Here is a 5,918-nt window from a genome sequence, read left to right on the forward strand (position 1 = left end):
ATTCAAAGGCACCTTGCTCCCAAATCCAGGGATCCAAGGCTCTGGATGAGGTGGAAGAAGATGGGGAGGCAGCACAGTTATGCCATGCAGCCACAACCACTCCTCTGTCCTGCTCTGGCCTCCCTTCCTCACAGCCTCTCTGCTTCCCATCCTTATGCCGAGCATTGCAGAGCAGCTCCAGGGATGGGATCCACTGGATCCCTCATTCATCAGAGCCTGGGAAGGGCACAAGGACCCAGCTGCTTTGGTCCTTCCTTCCAGGTGCTAAACCTGCTTGAGCTTGTTTTGCAGTGCTTTCACTTTATACTCTTGCAGGGGAAAGTCCTCATCCCGGTTGTTTTGTCCCCAGCTGTGGCTTTTTTCCCTGTAAATATCCAAGTAGCACTTGAAAGAAAAAAACAGCTCCAGTTAGTGGGGGAGGAATCATGGCCCGTGGGTAATGACACATAATGACAGCCCTTCTCCCACTGCAAGGAGCTGCTGCTGGGCTTCCAAACGACAGCATGCAGAAAATGCCATTAGCAGATTATCCAAGTGAAGAATCTTTGCAACAACAAGACGGTGAAATGCATCTGGCCTTGGGAAGAAGAGCCGCCAGCACCGTTCTCAGCCTGGCCCACAAAGGAATGGGAGAGGAAAATCCCATGTCTGCATAGATCTCTGCATCAGCCCAGGCTGTTCTTCCCCTGGCCACTCACAGGGATCCCACCAGGTCCAGGGACCAGTCCCCATGACCCCAGTTCCCAGCAGGGAGAGGGACCATGTATGGGTGCTGAGGGCACTGCTGGAGGGGTGCGATAAGGGGATGGAGTCCTCATCTGAGGAGAACCCCCAAGAGATTTGTCTTGTGCCTGTATCACTACAAATGCTGTAAATTACTGACATTTCTTATCCTGAGTGTCCGCCCCCTGTGAAGACAAGATAACAGCCTGAGGAGGTGGCTGTTGTTGCTCTGATGGACTTCGGCACCTTTATCTGCCCCTGGAGATCTTTTGGGGCCAGTCCAAAGATAGCAGGAGGATTTCTCAGGGTGGAGAGCCAAGGGGAGAGGATGGCCCTGCCCTGGCTCTAGACACAGTTGCTGTCCTGGGCAGCCACCGGGGTGTCCTGATGCCATCAGGGCAGCTGAGCAGCATCTGGCCACCAGAGAGCCTGTCCTTTCTCCAACTCACAGGCAGCAAGCCCAGGGATGCACTGCTCCATCCCCAGGTCTCTGAACCTGTTTGGGTGTGTGGGCACTTCCATGGAGCCTGAGAAGCCTCAGCATGTATCGAGCATCAGGGCAACTGATGGGAAGAGCTGGAGGTCCCCTGGGACAGCCTATTAAACATCCCAGCCCCAGGAGCAAGCCAGGCTGGAACAGAATGACATTCATACAGCAGCTCAGCCTCAGTGCCAGAGGGGCAATGTCAAACAAACGTAATTAATTTCCCTCTGCAAATCAATCGGGGGCAGAAGTCAAGCTCTCCCAGTACAGGAGATACACTGCAGTGGATAATCATCCTCAGCAACGACGATGATCCCCGCAGCACTTCCAAGGGCACCTGCTCATCTCCCAGCAAATCAGAGCCTCCCCTTGGGCACAATCCCTTGTGCTCTCTTTGATGGATCGCCAGTGAGTAACTGCCTGCCTGCGCTGCCCAGGGCAGTGAGCTGAGCCCGGCAGAACTCTTGGGCAGCAGGTTTCTGGGATGGATGGCTCAGTCCTTTACCTGGCAGCTCCAGCAGTGTGGGGAAGGCTTCATCTTTGTGCCAGGAGTGCCTGTGGGGATGCAGAGCCCTGAGCACCCTTCGCCCCCATCTCCCCTCTCGCTCTGCCTGGGGAGGAGGTGGGTGCCTGTCCTGGACAGACACCAGTCTGGGGACATGCTGCAGTGCTGGCTGCAAGCACCGCTGTGGAATTGCCTGCCCTGACTGCTGTCTGCAGACAATAAAATATCATGTGATGTCTTAATGAGCCCCTCGGCATGTGACAATTGCAGGGGAGCAGAGCTCCTGCCTGGCTGGAGGGGTTAGTCCCAAGGCTGGGGTCTCAGTGTGGGGACAGCAGGAGATGCCCTGTCCCAAGCAGAGGCTGCCAGGACTCTCAGCCCTGTGATGGGGCAGGGACAGAGAGCTTTTATCAGCTGGATTTAAAATGAGATACCACACTAATGTCAAGGAAGTGGCAAAAGCAGCTGAGCTGGTGCTTTGAAGGCAAGGTTGGGTGGCATTGGTGTTCTGCTGTCCCTGGCTGAGCTTGCTCTGTCAGCTCTGGCCTGGTCTCCTAAAACTATGACTGTGGGTGCCCCAAGCATGTCTGGTCCTGGAGCAGGTCCTCACCTCCGTGAAGATGATGATTGGGCAGTTTGGCAGGCAGAGGCTCCTAAAAAATGTGTTTCCCAGAGGAGCAGCCAAGTAGTGGCAGGTGGGGGAGGTTATGGTGTTGAGATGAAACCGAGGAAAGAAAAAGCCGGTTTGGGTCAATACGTCTTGGCTGGACACTGAGAGGGGCTTGAGTTCTCTCCGAAGGGGCATCAGCAAACCCCATTCCTGCCTCCCACTGCCGAGCTGCCGGCCTTGGGGCAGCGTGCCAGGTCGCTCTCTGTGACTCAGATGTTCCAGATGATGGGAAGTGGTTTGCCAAGGCTGGGCAACACACCTGGAATCTCTGCAGGGTGCAGAGCAAATGCTGTGGCCTGGCTGTGAAGGGAGAGCGGGAAAAGACGACAGCTGTGTCCTGGGGACTAGGATGGAGGGTGACACAGGCACAGCCTGCCCTTGGTGCTGGGTCCCGTCTGGGGACAAACAAGAGTGTCCTGCCTGAGCCCCAGGGCCAGGCTGCCTCCCTGTGAACACGAGCGCACGCATGTGCACACTCGGCTTTGCCCCGCAGGGCTGGTGCACGTCCCACACGCGTGTGCTCTGCCTGGCCAGGCTGGGAGCCGCCAGCCCTGCAGCTGCCTGCCAGGAGCCCGCACCCTGATGTGCTCCAGCCCTTTCAGGGAGAGATGGAGCTGACAAAGTCTTTGTCAGTCAGATCTGTCAGGGAAAGCTCTTTGTTCTTCAGCATTTGCTCTTGCCTCCCCCTCTCCAAACCTAAACTAGATGCATCTGCTTTTGTTTTCTAAATGCAGAATTAGGGACTGAAAGGAGCCCCTTTGTAGTGGGGAGGAGGGGAGAGCTGCAGATCTTTCACGGGGAAGGCAAGGTCAGGGGGGAGCTGCTCTATTGTGCAGGGCCTCTCCTCTGCCGGCTCAGCCCTTTCAGTGCCCCCTCTTCACAGTCCGGTTCCCACTGGAACCACTCTGGAGACGTGGGGAAACCAGCCCGGTAGGACGGGCTGCTCTCCCAGCTGCGGGGATGGGTCAGCTTTGCCTGTGGTGGATTTTGCTGCTTCCGATGCCGCAGCTGAGAGCCGGTATGTGGAGGCAGCAGATGAGGAGGAGGAGGAGGAGGAAGGCCGCCCCATGGCCTTGGGCTGGCAAGCAGAGGCGGGCAGTCTGACAGCGCTAAGTGTGCAGACGGGCACGCGTGGAGCTGCAGGGGCTACGTGTGTGTGACTCCATGCAGGGACACAGCCGAGATGGGCATTTCCCTGTGGGAGGACAGAGGTGGGTGCAGCCCAACAGGTCCAGCCCCTGTCTGTGCCCAGTCCAGTGTGCAGGACGAAGGGGGGCTTGCAGGAGGCTGTGCAAGCTGCGGGCTCTGAGAGCCATGTCCCAGGGAAGCTGCTCCCCAAATGCCTTTGTTCCTACTCAGGCAAGACAAAATCCTCAGCCAACACAAAACTCTCCAAGCTCCAGCCTCACAAGCCTCAAAACTGCTTCACCAATGCAAACGTGTTTGTGGAAGAGCCCTGCACATCACACGCTCCTGCCCTGGTCCAGGAGATGGGCAGGGGCCCAGCATGGGCTGCTGATGCCAAGGAACTGCCCCAGCCCCTGCACATCCCTGAAAGTGCCAGCAGTGAGTGAGCTCTGGCTTGCTCCATGGTCTCTGCTGCTCCTCAGTCACAGCCATGCCCCTTGCAGACCCCCATCTGCTCCAGGAGGTCATTCCTCTCCCTGTCCATCCTGAAGGACTTGCTCGTGTGCAACTGATGCCACCAGACCATGACAGCTCACGGTCTCTTCTGCGCTGAGCCCCAACATGCTGCTGAGGCCAAGGATGCAGCCAGATCCTTGAGCCTCCCGCGAGCAGGGGATAGTTTTCCCCATTTTCTGCCATTTCCAAGCACCTTTATTGATAAGGGCCCGAGAACTTGTGCCGTGTTGATGCAATCATGCAGAAAACCATGCCGAGGGACCAGCAGCCACAGAGGTGCTGCCTGTCCATCATGAGGGGTTACCGTGTAGCCCTGTAAGGTCTGGTTTGGGGCCAGCATAGAAAAGTCTGGCACAGAAGCCCAGTGGGAGCCATGGATAGCAGGGTCCAGCAGGTGCAGGTTTCCCAGCAGCCTTGGCACCTTCAGCCCAAAGCTCCTGGCTGTTGGGCAGTGAGGAAGGCTGGGCTGGGGATGGGTGACTGCACCCTAAATGTACACTGGGTGAGTTGTGCTTGTGTAGGGCTGGGGTCAGCTCTGCCATCATTGAAATGCTCCCATCTTCAGCTTGCTGGGAGAACATCCCAGCAGGTGGGTTACCTTTCCCCCTTCTCCCTGTCCATAAATCTGTCAAACCTGAAAAAGAAATATTCCGTAGGTCTTGGCATGGGGAGCTGAACGGTTGCCTGGAGCAGGAGGAGGCTGCTCCTGGAGATGGATGCCCAGCATTTGGTTCAAATCTAACGCCGGTGACTGACAGGGCTAATTCAGCCTGTCTTCTTCCCTCTTATAACTTAATCACTTACACATTGCCTCGGCAGGTCCTTCCCTGCCGACTGGAGATGTCTTCATCCTGGGATGCCCTAACTTGGACTCACGACTGCTCCCGTAGTGCTTCCTGCACAGAGGCTGAATGCTCTGCACCACCCACGTTACCCTGAGCCAGTCCAGCTTTGGGGGAGCTCGTCTGAGTGCCCAAACTGGGGCTCTGTGAGCTGGGCTTCCTTACTGGGGAGTACAGAAGTCAGGCTGGGCTCACTGGTGTGACAATGTCCCACTCTGCCCTTTGGCTTGGGGACTGAGTGTGATCCCAGCTGAGACAAAGCGAGAAGTGCATGTCAGGAGTTTTGAGAAGCTCTGTGTCAGACCTGCCATGTTCCTGCTCCAAACCTCAGTGAAAACAGTTGGGAAGGGCAGGGACTGCAGCAGTGGTGGCTCCTGGGAAGGACTTGGGGCTGGTGACTTGGGCCCCTTTAAACATCTGCCCTGGGCCTTGCTGTGCAGAGGGGCCGGCTGGGGGCTCCAGGCTGCCCAGAGCTCTGCCCACTCTGCTGCCTGCATCCCACTGCCCGCATCCTGCTGCCTGCAGACCGGGTGTTGCACAGGGATAACAGGGGGTCCGGGCAGTCCCCTCGCCTCAGCCTGTACCCACGGGGCCTGAGGCTTCCCCAGTGCCAGCGAGAGCAACAGGGCAAGAGCGCAGAGGCGAGGGGAGCACCACGGCCAGCATCCCTGCGCTGCCCCGAGCGCAGCCTGCGCTGCCTTCGGGGCGACCACCGCCCGCAAAACCCCGGGAGGACGTCTGGAATCCCACTGCCGGGAGGCCACCAGGGTCTCCAGGGTGGGGGGGCGGTCCGGCTGTGACTACAAGCCCCATCAGGCCGCTGAGGAGGAGGAGGAGGGCGGAGGAAGGCGGAGGAGGAGTCGCGGCTGTCGGCGGGGCGGTGCGGGAGCGGCTTAGTTCGGCGGCGGCGGGCGCTCGGCGGGACGCGGCGGGCGGGCAGCGGCAGCGGCGGCGTCGGGGCGGCCGCGCCTTCGGGAGCGCGTCCGGCAGCGGCTCCGGGAGCGCCTCCCGCCGCCTCCGCCGGCCGGGCCGGACCGGGGCTGACATGGG

This window comes from Coloeus monedula (genome assembly GCF_965178545.1).
Source record: "Coloeus monedula genome assembly, chromosome: 28".
Classification (NCBI taxonomy): Eukaryota; Metazoa; Chordata; class Aves; order Passeriformes; family Corvidae; genus Coloeus; species Coloeus monedula.